This window comes from Pithys albifrons, chromosome 7 (genome assembly GCF_047495875.1).
Source record: "Pithys albifrons albifrons isolate INPA30051 chromosome 7, PitAlb_v1, whole genome shotgun sequence".
Lineage (NCBI taxonomy): Eukaryota > Metazoa > Chordata > Aves > Passeriformes > Thamnophilidae > Pithys > Pithys albifrons.
In genome coordinates, this window is record NC_092464.1 from 25,510,161 (window position 1) to 25,526,254 (window position 16,094).

At 41.4% G+C, this 16,094-nt stretch overlaps 1 protein-coding gene across 6 annotated transcripts in view; it reads left to right on the top strand.

Moving 5' to 3' along the window:
• Nucleotides 1–2,691: 2,691 nt before the first annotated feature.
• DYNC1I1 (dynein cytoplasmic 1 intermediate chain 1) overlaps nucleotides 2,692–16,094 on the top strand; it is a 186,508-nt gene continuing 173,105 nt past the window's right edge. For 2 of the 6 annotated variants that reach the window (XM_071560753.1, XM_071560754.1), the window contains exon 1: nucleotides 2,693–3,237. The gene's annotated coding sequence lies outside the window, so the exon portion shown is untranslated. Of the gene's footprint in view, nucleotides 3,238–16,094 lie in introns of all 6 variants that reach the window. The other 4 variants (XM_071560756.1, XM_071560757.1, XM_071560758.1 and 1 more) reach the window with 3 other exon arrangements.

Genomic DNA, 16,094 nt, shown 5'->3' on the forward strand with positions numbered 1-16,094 from the left:
AAGAGGGGAGATAGGTAAACAATGAATGTGGTTTAACCAATAGCCTTTTTCCCACACAATCCATGGACTATGATGAATCACAAACTTTGCCTTAATCTTTGATTTCTCTTTAGAGGATAGCACGGTGGCTGTGTGTCCATGTACAACTGCCCTCTGCTGCAGAGAAGGCAACTTGTCAGATGTGTGCAACTGCTGACTAGTTTGCCTTCTGATGTTCTAGTAAAACAATCTGAGTCTACAATAACTACCTTCTGAATTTAACTGAGAACTTAAAGGTTTTGAAAATGATCTAACTCTTTCCTACTGTGCATTCAGCTGGTGATTAAGACATACATAATCAGACAATGCCTACTAGCAGAATATATGTACTTGGAGATTATGGATTTGTGTTTAATGGGAAAACATAAAATTAGTGTCCTGGGGGTATGCTGAAATGACTGTTTCTTTTTCATTAAAAACTGTTACAAATACATTGATCACAATGATTTTTGGTTTTGAAAAGTGAATATAATCATATCTTCTTGGAGTATAAAGATTTTATCCTTGTCTTGTAAAATTGGTGACAATACAGTTTGCATCCCTAGAACAAGAAATCCACAAAAATGGTGAGAGCATTTGCCTTGGAAGATTAGAGAAGACAATGGTGAGAGCATCACTTGTAGGGAAATTAATTATTCCTTCAGAGAACCTGTTAACTGGGCTGGTTATGTATTTTTCTTGTGTTCCCAAAGTTTGTTGCTCCTAGGATTACCTATCCTATCTTATCCTACCTAGGATCTCTTCTCTCCAAATTTCCTTTCAATAACTGAGGAGAAATTGTGTATTTTTTTATTCTTCCCTGGTCACTGAAGTTCTGGGATTCCCTATTATTCAACAGTAGTTTTACCAGATCTGTAATTATGTTTCATGAGGATTTTTAAACAATTTTTCCTTGACATTTCCATTTCTGTGCTTTATTTTTTTACTTTCAAAAGACCAAATCACCTCTGGCAAATATAACAAATATCAAAATTGTGTCCCATTGAAATGGGGTTTACTAGCATGTTTTTTTAAAAAGCCCATCCTATGTAGTTATTGGTAGAACACAAAATACCATTACTTTGTAACAAAGTAGGGCTTAATAAGCTTTGAATACCTATTTATGACATATATGAGTGTGCCTGATGTTGTCATACAATGTGATGGCATGATATGTCTATGATACTGTGTTGCATGTATATGATACCATAGCATCATGATTGTATGGATATGATAGCACGTTAATAGTAGCAGAACCTCCTTGATCACCCTGGAGAACCAGTCTCATCTGTTGATTAAGGAATACTAAATGACCCCAAGAGCCTCCTAAGTCAGAAACAGTTTGAAGAAATCTACTGAGTTTGCAGGGAATTTGCAAATGATGCGCAATACAAAGGAACCTAAACAAACTTTGTGGGATTTATGCTAAATCTGAGAGTAAGGCCAATGCTTCCAAAGGAAGCAGCAGTTTCTGAAGCTCAGTTTTGAGTGTCTGACTTTGAAAGGGTCTTACTTTAATAAAGAGTTGCAAACCAAGTGCCCCAAACTCAAAACTTTTCAAATCGTGCATTTAAATTCATAGACTTTTTTTTCACATGGTCCAGGCAGCAGAAGCAGAAGATATTGCTCTTTAAGGACTTTGACAGGACAGCAAGATAGGAATCTTTCCAGCTTCAACTCCAATTAAATTGAGAACTTGTTATTTCATTACTATGTCTTCACCAGCAGTGGCTGCTCTTCCTCCTCTTCAGGGTTCTTTATGTCCTGGCCAGGTGCTGTCCAATTGGGTCTGGCAGGTACTGGAGGTGAGGTGAATTTCTGATGGCTTTTCAGTGGGCTGGATATACCTTACACTTCCCAGTACAAGCTGGACCTAGAATGTCAGTGCCTGGAATTAGTGCTTCACACCAAAGCAAACCGAGGGATTGGACTCCAGGAACATGTTTCAGAAGGGTACTTTTCCTGCTCTCTTTGACCAGAGGGATGAAGAACAGCAAGTTATATATCCAGGACATCATATTTCTAAAGGAAAAACTATGGCACCAAAGGGTATGTGTTTTCCTCCTCTGTGGGGCTACATACCTGTGTGCAATGAGAGGGAGAGGGAAGCTAGGTTATCTAGACCTGAGATAGATTGATTTGCAAGAGCATGGACTATCTCCAACAACCCATGCTTGGCCCCTCTCCCCCAGGAGATGGGGAGAGAAGCAGGTGCAATACTAGAAGTCTGGCCCTCCTGTCTGGTACCTGTCCCCACAGGAGTGGTGTGAGGGAACAGGGACAAAAACCTCTGGCTTTTGGCAGCCTTGCCCTCATTTAACCATGAAAGCTGGGTCTCATTCACCTGTTCTGGAGCTCTCCCTGCTCTTTCACAAAGGGACAAGACTAAGCAGGAGCCTGCAGCACTCATGACAGTTGACCAGGCTGCTTATGGGGCTGATGGCCACGCCATCATGATAGAATTGATGGCCAGGCTGCCGTGGGAGTGATGGTGAGCGAAACTGCATTGAGGGTGATGATGAAGCTGCTGTGGCAGTGATGGTGAGGCTCGCACTGGGGGGGAATATGTTCGACAGCTTTGGGGGTGATGGCTAAGCCGTTGCGGGGCTGTCAGCTGCTGCTGCCATGAGAATGATGGCAGAGATGCCGTGTTGGTGGCGGTGGATGCTGCCTCCGCTGTCGCAGGCTGACCATGATGCCGGTGTTGGACTGACAGCCGTGCTGCCGTGCCGCTGCCGGCTCGGCTGCTACCAGGAGAAAGCCTGAGCCACTGTGGGAGTGACAGCGAGGGGACAGAGCAGCTCCGGCTGACCGCCGCCCCTCGGCCCCCTCCGCCGCCCCCTGCCCGCGCCCCCCGCGGCCCCGCCCCCGTCCCGCCGGGGGTGGCGGGGGTGTCGCTGCCGGGGGCGGCGGGGGTGTCGCTGCCGGGGGCGCGGGCGGAGGAAGAGGAGGAGGAGGCGGGAGGAGGAAGGCGGCAGCAGCAGCTCTCGGGAGGAGCCTGTCCAGCGTGAGACAGCACATTCAGTCGGTGGCGGCGGTCCTGCAGCAGCGGCAGGCGGCGCGGCGCGGCTCGGCTCGGCTCGGCTCGGCACGGCAGGGCGCAGCTGCCGGCCTCAGCCGTTCAGCCAGCGGGGCATCCCTCCGCTCCCCCGGCGGCGAGAGCTCGGTGAGGGCTGCACGGCACCGGGAGCCCCTCCGCATCTCCGGGCGCCGGTGGAGGTGAGGCGCCCGCAGGCGCGGCGGGGCCGGGACGCGGCTGGACCGCGGCGGAGGAGCGAGCGGGGGCTGCCCGCGGAGCCTGGCGGGGGCCGCGGAGGAGCCGGGGCGGGGGGTCCCTCCTCGGGATGCGCAGCGGCCGCGGAGCCTGGCGGGCGGCCCGGCGGGGCGAGCGGCATCCCCGGCTGCCAGCAGGGACAGGACGGCCCTCGCCGCGAGTGGGATCTGCCAGTCTGCGGGAGAGCTGCGGGGAGATCTGCGGGGAGCGAGCCCCGCCGGCCTCGGCGGCACCTGCTCCGGTCCCTGGGGCGCCTCCCGGCCCCGGCCGCGAGTGGCTGCCGCAGGCTCCCGGCTGGTGTCTCTGCGCCGAGCAGCTTAAAGCAAAAGGGAGGTGGTAAAAGTTTTATCATTTTCTTTTGCGCAGCGTGAGCAGTAGCGGGTTTACTCAAGTCCATAACAGTAAATAGATCGTCTCAAAGGGTAAGAGAAGGAGGGCTTCAATCAGAGGCCTTTTTTTCACTGGTAGTCCGTTGAAATAGATTTTCAAAAGGATGTTATTACAGTTACTTCATCCCGGGAGTCCCTCAGCGTCAGCACAGAGCATAAGGCCCTAGATATTTCCTAGACAAAGCCCTTGTTTTACAGACTGGAACAATGTTTGTAAGGTTTGCATATTGTCATTGACAGAAAGTACAAATTTCAACTATAAGTGTTTATAAAATAAAGATTCTTGGCAGACCAAGCAGTCTAACCTTCTAGTTATAGGAGTGATGAGATGGAAAGACCTGATAAGAAGTTGGCATGTGACTTTGGCAGTTGCACCTGGTAATTTATCCTGACATACATGATTTTGTCAGTGCTTTGGTTCTGCATGAGGGCATTAAGTTACATCTGAAATGGCTGTAAACATCATGAAGCACAGGACTGCCAAACATTTCAGAATGGAAATCCAAATCCCACGATCGTAGGTCTCCTAATCGATGGTGTTATCAGAGCCACTGAGGAATTTAGTTTATGTTACTACCAAAGTGCTTTGTTGAAGTGTCTCATTTATTCTTGCTAGGTTAATGGGGAAAAGTTACATGTTTTCTATCCTGATGATTTAAAGCTCTGCTTTTTTGTTGTGGGTTTTTTTTTGTTTGTTTTGCTTTGGTTTGGGTTTTTTTTGTTTTTTTTTTTTTTGTTTTTTTTAAACTTACTTTCCATTTGAGAGGGCTTCTCCACACTTAGGAAAGGCAGATAAAATTCCTTCTGTAATTTCTCTGTAGTATTTTTCTACAGGAAGGGGTTTCTTCAGCACAAACCTTGTGGCTGCATCCAGGTCTTCTCCCCATGGGAGTGCTCACTCTGGTAACCATCCTCTGCCTTAATTTTTTTTCCCCAAATCATCCATTTATAGACCATGAAAATACGAAATGCATTGCCCCTTCTGTACCTTTTTTGTGAACAGACTATTTTGAGGATTAGAACTTGCTATTGTCTTCCTTCACATGTGTAAGACTTCTGAGGGCCAGCTATGTGGAGTTCCATTAGATTGTTTAGAGTTGGATCAGCTAGATTTCTTCTAGCTCTAAGCATTTCTGCCTCAAGTTAGCCTACCCTAAAAATGTTCTAACTGCAATGCTGCCTTACCTTACTCCTTTAAGAGAGGAATCTTTAAAGGAACAACAATAAACCACACCCTACGCATGCAGTGATTACATGGAATTTTGGAAACCTGGCTACTCAAACAATAGTCAGGGAAATATTCTTGTGTACCCTGAAGATCTTAAATTAAGAAACTGACCTTCCAGCTCTTTCTATAGGAGGAAGGGCAGTGAGCTGCCTTTCAGTGCCTATTTTTTTCATTATCGAAATGCATTTGTTTTCCACTGTATTTTTCCAGCTTCAGGTTCCTGGTTCCTGTTATGCCTCTCATAGATAAAAGCCTTGCTTTAATAGCTGTCTTCAGTGTAGGTACTCTAAATGATGCAGCAAGAACTTACATGCTTTATTTTCAAATAAATTAACAGATCAAGTCTCTTGGTCTTATTCTTTTGTAAGACAGGTTTCAAGAATCATTCCTTGCTGCCATCTGTTTTCCAACCTGCAAGAAGAGAGAGGGGAAATACTAGGTAGAGCTACGTGCAGTGGGTTACGTTACAGGTCCCACCATTGCAGAATATTGGACAATGATGTGAAATGGGCTGGAAGGGAAAAAGATCTAAGAAAAACATAAGGCCGTAGAAAGGCATTGTCGTTTTTCAGAGCTTCACCAACTCCTGCTAATGATTCAGGTTATTATGTGGAATCTTTCAGCTCCTCAAACTTAACTTGTGCTCATAGAGGTTTAAAATATGTTCATGGTCACTCTCTAGGACTACTTGGGCTTATTAATCAGGGCTGTGCCTTGTTGAGCTCCTTAGGCTTGGTTTGACCAACAGCAGAAGTAGTAATTAGCGATCTTTCAGAGTCACTGATGCCTAATGCCAAAATGTTTTGCTAGTTGGAGATGGTGGTGGGATGTTAACAGAATGATCCTTGTAGTCTTACCTATGAACTTTCATTTTCAGGGAAGTTGGCCCTGAAATCCTCTCTGAGGCTCATGGAGAAATTCATATCTGCAGAGGTATGGCCTCAGGCTTTCTGCAGCCATAATCAGACATCCCAGTCTCTCAGTGCAATGCTCATCTGATACTTTCAGACTTTTATTTTAAAAACTTTAAATGAAACAAATCATAGTGATTGTAGATGTAATCTGCATGTAAAAGGGACATTTTCAAGACAAAATACCTATGGAGTATGCTGGCCAAGTGCCCTTAGTACAGATGCAACTTGTGTTAGTAAAACTGTGTTTTTGCCAGTGCAGATTATTTTTGTCACCTGAACAACACAAGTCATACACGTGAGCACACATTTATGTGTCCATAAGGGGGCTTGCTTTCCAGGTGAGGGATTGAATGGTCTCCCCCTCAGCTGACCTATGTAAGCAGGCAGAAATGGAAATGTAGGAATGCCACTGCTTAACAAACAGAAAATTTGAAAAAAATGTGAAAAAAGTGTCTGAAAAGCTGCATTGGCAGCCTGAGACCCTGACTCAGTCTAAATCTCAGATAGGTGCAGTATGTCCCTTTAGGTACTTGGTAATTATCCATCCAAAACTGTGCTAGCTCTTTTTATTTAGAGATGGGAGCTCTTGTTCACTTGGCCATCTGCAAGCACTCAAAATAAGGCAGTATATATGAGCTTGCTCCACCAATACTGTTCATTTTATGTAGCATCGTCTTGCCAACTTTTCTGGGCAATGGCTACTTTGAAGCAGATGGCAGGAGCTGCAGGAAGCTGTGAAGCAGACTGATGTGTGAGCCATCAGATCTTATAGATAGAAGACACCTCTGATAATCTGTGACAGGTGATGTACCAACTCCTCCTGAGCTTAAAACAGAAGGCCCTCTTTTTTCTCCTTTTTTTTTTTTACAGTGCTTCATCAACACTTTTTGTCTTCCCTTTTGAGGCTAAAGCATTCTGATTAATATTTGGGAGTGCAGTGCTGCATGGAGAAGACATGGGATTGGCAATGACAGTTCTTGAAGCCTTTTGTGGGCAGCACATCATAACTCCATGGTGAAGTTTTAAGGGCAGAGGACTCACCCTATCCCTGCTGACAGTGACAGGAGTTTTTCTGAGGCTTCTCTGGTGGTGAATCTTATCCTCTAGAGTGATGGCAGAAGTCAGCTGTGTACATTGCTTGAGAGCCACAATGCATGTTCAAACTCTGTTGAAGGCAATGAGAGTCTTTGCATTGACGTAATGGATTTTGGATGAAGTCCTGTACATCTTCTGCATTGACCTGTGTGCAGATATCTGTTACCTGATGAATAATCTCTGCTTAGATGGCTCTTGTGATTCTTGGCTGTTAATTTTACAGTAAAAGTATATTTTATCTTTTTTTTTATATATAACACTCCTCCCATGCATCAGCTTGCCTGATCTGGAGAGACAGGTTACATTAACCTGAGGAGCAAACCTCTTAGGAGCCCTTTTGGAGCAGTGTAGTTCTATCCTGTGTGTTCTCAAGGTGCTGTGTGACTGTCCCTGCTTGGCCCTATAAAAATTAATGAGTAATTCGGCAGAGGGAGAAGGCTCATTTACTGTAACTCAGCAGAAAACAATTACAGAGGGAATTTTTAAGGACATGAATTTTTGTTTTCATTGATCTCTTTTCTTCATGTTTCTATTCCCTCTTACAATCATTCCTTTTCTCTCTTCCTCAATACTTGTCTTACCATCACATTCCTTCTTCACTGGTCTTTCTTGGCCATTTGTCTTCTCTCCCTGGCATAGAACTGATTTTAGTTCCTTGCTCTTTTCTCCATCCATCTGTGGGGTGGTACAAATAATTTGAAATCCTGCTCCTCAGTTACTAATCTTTCACTTCAGCCCACAGAAAGATGCAGTGTGTTTTGTTGTAACAATGGGGAGTTATAGTAAGGCAAAGACATAAAACTGCCTGGTATGATTAAATAAAAATAAGTATAATGGAGGAATTTTTTTCTGTTTATATCACTATATCCAAGCCTTGCTTGACTATAATATTTTCAGGCTGAATTTGACAGAAAAATCTGTGCTATGTTAGTGTTGAAACTGTGCTATGGTAGTATTGAAAGTTAATTGCTGTAGGTCTTAGACCACATGCAGGGAAAATATGGATTTCTCTTGCTTTGAACTGTGCAGCCCTTCCGTTCTGTATCCATTAAGACAGATCTTAGCTTTTAAAGGGCATAGACAGTGGTATTAAATCCGTTATTCAAAGCATGCCCTTGTTTCATGTTTTGCACGTTAAGTCACCCCTCCCTGTTAGGATCAGAGTGGTTACCAGGTCACTTGGTAATTGGGGCAAAGACATTTCAAATTATTTTTATTTTATATTTTCAGAAATTAAAATATTTAACAAAACAGGGTCACATTAAAAAAAAAAAAAAACAAACCAACCCAGACTGCTTCTAATATGAATCCTTATATTTGAACCCATCTGTCCTAGTTTAAGGACTGTTCCACTGACACCGAGCATTTGAAAGAATTTCTTCCCAGATTCTCACAGCCCAAAGTTATGGGACTGTCTAAACTCCTGTGATTTGTTTCATAATACATGTTTATCTTCTCTTTAAGTAATATAAAAGATTCACCATTTTCATTAATCACACTATTCAAAGTCGCATAATGTTGGTTTTTTTATCAGTTTGTATCGTTACATTTTGAGCAATTGCTGAATCAGAAGGTTGTTTATATTGTAATCCTGAAGTATTTCAGATCTGTTTGTAAATAAATTCTATTTCCTGTGTCCATTTTATCTCTAACTGCTCAGAGAGCTTTGTTACACACTGTTAGCAGTTTGTTACAGATTATCAATTTTTGCCAGTCTTCATTGTCTCAGAGCACAAATTACTTCTGCAAAAACCAGAGAAAAGTAGTTCATGTTACATATACCTATGACTGTAAACTGTGTGGTGCATTAAACAATGAATGGCTTAAAAATCTATAACCTTTTGGAATGAAACAAGAAATCTGACCTAAATCATACCCCCTAGTGTGCAGTTAGCTATTCATGTACGTAATCTGCTGCACTTGGCAAAGCCTGTGAATGTTGTATTCTTGCCTTTCACTATCTCCATAGTAGTGCTAATAATACAACAAAAATTGTGCTGATGGAATAGGAGGGTATTGTACTGGAAACAAAATAAAAAACACAGTGATGACATTCTCCCTTTATACTGAAAGAGCCTGTGGGAAAACTGTCCCATTATTTCCCACAATATTTTCTTTTTCACAGAAAGTTGAATAGTAAGAAAATATAAGAAAGTCTACTTTCTCAGCCTTTAAGGGCCTCTGCAAATATATTGAAAACACCCTATGAAAATTCATTGCTATTTTACCTGGTAAATTGAAGAGCTTTAGAATTTCCCCTCGTATGTTTAAAGCATAGAACTCAAAAGATGACAGTAAATTATAGTGTCTGTAAGGGACTAAGATGCTAAAAAAAAATCCATGTGCAGCCTTACTACTGATATTCTCCACACCTTTAAAAGCAGACCTTCCTTTCTGTATGTAACACTTACTGGATTGTATTGTTTACTTATCAATTATTCAGGACAGGGAAGTAAAAAACTCTAGACTACCACATATGAGTCTTTTCTAACAAAATTTTAATAGAATGCAGTGTTAATGTTAGTCAATGCAAGTATCGATTTTGAAAACTTTAAATGAAGATCATGACTCCTCAGCGTTGATTCAGTAAACTTTAATTAAGTTTAATCAAGTTTTTCCTAAGAAAGTATTTGATCTCCCTGAATTATGAATTAGGGGTAAGCTCCCATTTTTTCTGTTATTTAGCTTAAGGCACTATATATGTATATATATATATATATATATATATAGAGAGAGAGAGAGAGAGAGAGAGAGAGAGAGAGATAGATAGATAGATATATATATATATCTCGTATATGTATATGATATATATATAGCAATGACACTACTGTGTTTTCTTGTGTCATATAATGTCCATTTTTGCTATTTTTCTTCCTGTGTTCTCCTTAATTCTCTCTTGAGATATTGCGATGATTTGTAGATTTTTTTTTACTATTTTCTCCTCTTAGTCCTCAAAACTACCTATTGGAACCAGTAAGCCCATACATTTTACAGTTTGATGTGGCTAGAAACCAGAAATGGACCATTTCTGTGTCTTGTGGACCTTCAGTGGACCAGTGTTTTGAGACCAACTAGCAAAACCTGATTTATTTCCAAAAAATATCTGTAGCATTGTGTTCCTCATTTGAAGAGAACTGGTGGCCTCTAATCAGTGTCCTGGTCTCAAATTCTGGAGCCAAGGTCCTGTTGCAGTGAGTCATGCACTGAGGCTTACTTCTGGAGGAGTCCTGCTGTGTGCTCCAGAGATGCGATTGCTCCATCATTTAGGGTGGGGACTTGTTTGCATCTGCCCTCAGTCAGCCTATTTGCCAAGTTTCTTCTCAGTTGAAGCCAGGGCAGTTTAGAGGTATGTGCATGTGTGGGAGAAAAGAGCTCATGTGCAGCAAGCCTTGCCTTGGTAGGAGGCTGTGCTGAAGGTGCAAAGTGTGCCCACATCTTGAACCTGGGACACATACCTGAATTTCCCAAACTGGAAGTTCTTATGTTGTCTGGGAAGTTCAGCTACCTCTAGACTGACAAAATGGTATAGAAACAGAAACCCAGTTTGCATTCCCCAAAAATCATCTTGGTGTCATCTAGCTCTTGGTGACATTGGCAGTCTTTAAAAGCTCCTTTTTTCACCTAGAAGTTCTGCTTTTGATGTGTTCTTACCCTTGAACCCTCAGACTCAACAGCCTGGGTGTTTGCTGTCTGTCTCTCCTAGGCTGCTTCATCTAGTTCACATTCCTTGAGCCCATCTGTCAGACTGTATGTGCTCCATGCTGAGCTGCAGCTGACAACATCTGCTTCTGCTTTTACGGCACCCTCAGTTTAACGGGACCCACCTAAGGCAAAGAAGTCTCAGGTAATTTTTTATTTTGTTTAAAGAGGTATTTCCCTTCATCTGCACTCTAGCCACTAAGCTATGTGTCCTCTGCAGTAGGTACCTTCCCAGTCTTCCCCATTTAAGCTGATCCACGTAAGTCTAAAGTATTAAAGTTGTTTTAGGTGCAACAGAGGATGTGGGAGAAAGGACTCTTCAGCACCTTGCTTCCAACGTAGAAAGAAAGAGGAGTCCTTGGCTCCAGATACTAAAAACAGCATTATATTGTAAACTAAACAGTCACTGTATATAATATAAACTAACCCTGAAACAAAGGCTAGAACCCAGGGGCCTCTGGTAGGGACTAGTGTTCGCTGTCTTGCATCTGCTTCTTCTGGTCCAATGAATCTTTGCAGAAAAGAAATTAATAGAAACTAGCTTCAATGGTTAAGAATGCAATCTCCATTCTTCGAGTATTTCTCATCCATTAGCCAACAGCCACCCTGGGGATGTGGGTTTCAATCTTCTCAAGACAACCCCTCCCAAAAAAACCCCAAACCAGACCAAACCATAAACAAACAAAAAATCCACAAAACATGTTTATCCTTTTTGGGTGGAATACTTTAACCACAGAAGAGACAAATGGAAGATACAGACTTCTTGGTTCTCAGTCCTCTCTCATATTAAAATTCTTTGCAGATGTCCTTTAGATTATGCTGTTAGACAACTGCATTTATCATCTTGCCTTTTTATCTGGGCATATCTTTTTTCTCTTCTGTGGATCAACAGGGATGGTTGGCTAAGGCAGCCTCTGAGCATTCATCTTTCTTTGTTAGTACAGCCAGATAAACCCTGGGAAGTACAAAGAGAATGGTAGAGTTGTTTATTCTACTTTTTCAGACCTCTCTGCATATTTCTTATATCCAAGGCTCTTCTCTGCTTTCTAAATCTTTAGGTGTATTGACTTCGGAGATGAAATAAATATGTAATATTTTTAACCTAATTACATCCTTACAAACATCAGCAGCAAAGCAAAGCATACTTTGTTGTAAAAAAGAAACATATCTGGGTAAGCCTACCAGCAAAACCTGTGTGGCAGCAGCATAGCTTGCTCTTTGATGTCTCTCTGACAGTTGTCATAAGTGGGTTAAGAAGCAGACACTAGAGCATGCATTTTTCATGTTTGGGTAAATGGCTTTAAGTATCTGTTTGGTAGCCATGCACCACTAGGGTTGTCTCAGGAGGAGGGAGGAAAAGTCAGAAGGGTCACTTTTACCCCCCATAAGGAGTAAAAGTACACGTTTTAATGTCTGAAATGTTTCCAGGATGGAGAAAATGAGTCTTTGTTCCACTTCAGGAGAGTCTAGCAGACTTCTTGAAGCAAAATTCTATGATAGGTTTAAGTAAGTCATTACGTATACTCCTGAGAGGCACTTTGCAACTGTTAAGATGAACCAGATATTTTGTATAGGTTTTAAAGACGTGGTCATGTCAATGACAGCAGAAGATATCATCAAAATCTGAGCATTACATAAGAAGTACATACAAAATAAATTGAAATCAAAAACATGAAATACAAGTGCTCTTTTCTTTCTAGATAAATGACCTGCAGCTTGAGGATTAGATTGTCATCTCTCTTATATTTTCCATCTTGAAAATCTTATCAATTTACAGTTTGAATTTGCTTGTTTTTTAATGTCAGAAAACATTTTTAAACTATCCTGCTAGATCATAGAACATAGAGTAGCTGGAGTTGGAAGGGACCTTAGAGATCATGTAGTTCTAACCGCCCTGCCTGGACAGACACCTTTCACTCAGAGTTCCATCCAGCCTGGCCTTAAACACTTCCAGGGATGGGGCATCCACAAGTTCTCTGCACAACCTGTTCCGGTGCCTCACCATCCTAAGAGTAAATAATTTTTTCCCAATATCTAGTCTCAACCTACTCACTTTCAGTTTGAATTCATTCCCACTTGTCCTGTCACTTCATGCTCTTGTAAAAAGTCCCTCTCCATCTTTCTTGTAGGCTTCCTTCAGGTACTGGAGGGCTGCAATTAGGTCACCTCAAAACCTTCTCTTTTCCGGGCTAAACAATCCCAATTCTCTCAGTCTTTTCTCACAGGAGAAGTGCTCCATCCCTCTAATCAATTTGGTTGTGCTTCTCTGGATCTGGTCCAACAAGTCCATGTCCTTCCTGTGCTGGGGGCCCCAGAGCTGGATGCAGCACTCCAGGTGGGGTCTCACTGGAGAGGAGCAGAGGGACAGAACCTCCTCCCTTGTCCTACTGCCCACGCTGCTGGTGTTGCAGCCCAGGGTACAACTGGCTTTGTGGCCTGCAGACACACATTGCTTGCTCATGTCCAGCCTCTCATCCACCAGCACCCCCAAGCAAGCTGGGAAATGCACAGAAGATAACATAGTGCAATGAGAAAGAATAATTAAAGTGTGAGGAATGTAGAGTCCTACTGATTTGGAATTTTGGTAACAGAAACTGAGAGGGAAGTGACCAAGAATACTTAGAAGTCTTCTATATGTTGTCAGGCATGCAGTTGGTTGTTTTGTCAAAAGCAACCTCTCTTCATAATGGGCTCAATTCCTGAGACCGATCCCTAGGAAGTACAAAGTGATATTGGCTGCATCGTTGAGGATCGTCTCCCAGTAGCACATCTGAGATCATTGTGCAGTTATAACTGTGCTTATTAATGCTTATGGAGGGAAAATCCAAGACACTTGAAAAGACCTATTTAAAATGGAGTTGTCTTTGAGATGATACATGCAATCAGCTCTATGGAACACAATATAAAATATGTGGAGAGAGATAGGCAGGAGTTTTGCTGGAGTGACCTGTTGCTGTGTAGTTGTTAAGTTCGTTCCACTCCTAGCTGGAATGTTGTGTGTTTCTTTCTCATCTCCAGTGAGTTCTTGGCAGCAGCTTGTCCACTTCAACCTTGATGGCTCTTCCGTGGCACTATGTTTGTTGGAATTGAAAAGATAATGGTAAATTTAAGAGACTAAGGGGTCATGAAAGAATGGTATGATGAGAAAGTGTTGCTTTATTGACACTATTTCTGGTGCTGGAAGAATGGGCAGCAGTACAGCTTGGCTCCTATGCTGCTTTGTGATGACCCTGTAATTCTGCTGTAACTGAGTTAATTTTGTAGTAGGGCCATTATGGAAGAACAGGAGTGAAAAGATTAAATGGTAATAGATTGTAAGGGATGTATAATGGAGCAGTTGTGGGTGCAAATCTTACACCCTGTCAACAGCAAAATAAATAGGGTAGAGATGTGCTGACCTGTTGCATAGCAACTAGGAGGAAGCACAGAACCAAATCTCTGAATGCTTGTGATTTGTAAACCTTTACAGAACAAAGTATAAGACCTTTGCCCGTCTGCTAGAAATGTTCAGAAAGCTGAAGGATAAAAATGGTACAATCCCTGAAATCTAACACTTGACAACCATTTTTATTTATAGATAAATACACAGATGCAGTGTAAAAAGCCTGACTGTTTTGCCTCAAGGTTATGTAGAAAAAAACAGTTAATGTTTTCCTGAATTCATCACACAGGATGTTCCTTTAAATACTGCAAATGCTATGTTTTTCCAGATGTAAATATTTGCCCATTGTTGTGATCTTGTATACATTAATATGCCCATTTAGCAAAATTATTTATGTTATTTGACTGAACTCAAGTACAAATTCTGATGGATGATGAAAAGAGACACTCGTGTTTATTTAAAAATTGCTGTTGAGAAGATGATTCTAGCTCCTCTTGCCCATTTGAAGTGTGTTTCAAACATTATTTTCAAATGAATATGGTGGATTAGAATGTATTTATGCTAGGGTAGCAACTCCCTCTGGTTTCTTGTACACCAAAGATGTTTGTCTGCTTTGTACAGTTTCATACTTTGCATGCACACTTTACAGTTATAAAATTCATTGGTAGATCTCAAGGGAATTTTTATCTGTTGCAAAAATGTATAATCCTAACTTGTAGGTAGGTCGCTCATTTGTACCAAGTAGAGGTGTTTATTTTTATGGTACATTATAGAAATTGTTTTTTCCAGTAGAACACTTCCTATGTAATAGATTCAATAGTAATAGTACTCCCATTCTATAAACTCATTCTTTAAAAGCAAAAATCACTGAGTAATATATTTTATTGTGCAGCATCTGTGGCATTTCGTGTGAAAGACATTTTGTAATTTTGGACTCAAGTAACTGGCTTTATGAAGGCATATGAATAATACATGTACAGCATCTACAAATACTAGATGCTATCTATTTATTTTAGAGAAGTATATTAATGAATCATTTATAATTAGTTACATAGGAAGACTAATGCCATATGTAACAGTACTAAATGAACCCCTTCAGTAATTGCAGTGGAGATTATAATGAAAAGGACAGCTCAGGAAGTCACAGAACAGAGAAGACTTTGAGGTTCATGAAGTGGTGAAAATTTCTACTCTAGTACAGACTACTGAATGAACATCTTGTAAAAATCTCCCAGACACCAAAAAGCAGTAAAATCTGTAGGTGTTTTTTGTCTCCTATCAGATTTGGAAAGTTAGGTATCTTTTTTGATGAGCTTGGTGGTAGCACACAGACAAGATGCTATTCCTGGAAATATAAAGAATGGGCTTGAAGAGGAGGGAGATATTAGATATTATTTTCCTTTTCTACTTAATAAGTGTGCATGTTCATTATTTTCTCTGTCATCTGATTTTATTCATTAGACATAGGGCATTCTAGGCTTATTTTTTCCTATATTTAGTCCACCCTATGCACATGACTTGCCACTCTTTATACCTGTAATTCTGGTTTTATTACTCTAGGAAGTATCTATTGGTGCTGAAATTCTAGTAAACCTCTCAATGCCCGTGACTGTTTGTGCTGATAAGTGCTCATGTACATGCTTTGAAAAAGTATCTGCTCAAATACTGTGATAGTGGTCATTGATAAAGACCTTGTAGCATATTATAAAACTGTAATAACTTGATTGGCTTGTACCTGTACAAGTACTTGTATGGCTTTTAGCTCAGTTGAGGGTTAAATACTCCTTTTTGCATCTTCATGCTTATATTATTACTGCTGCCACTAATGAAGTGGTCGTGAGATGTTACTGCCTGCATGATAAGCTTAGTGGATTAGTTTGGCATATGTTCTGTACAGAAGAGAAGTTTGTGCAAACATCATTATTATTTTAAGATTAATGTAAATGGACTTTCAAATATCTTGTTTCATGCACTGATAAGTTAAAAGGAACTGCTGGGAGAATATTAAGGACAGGAGTCTTCTCATGCAGTCTGAGACATTTACAATGGAAATTTCTAGAACTTACGTAGATCACCCAGGGCCCATTCTCATCAT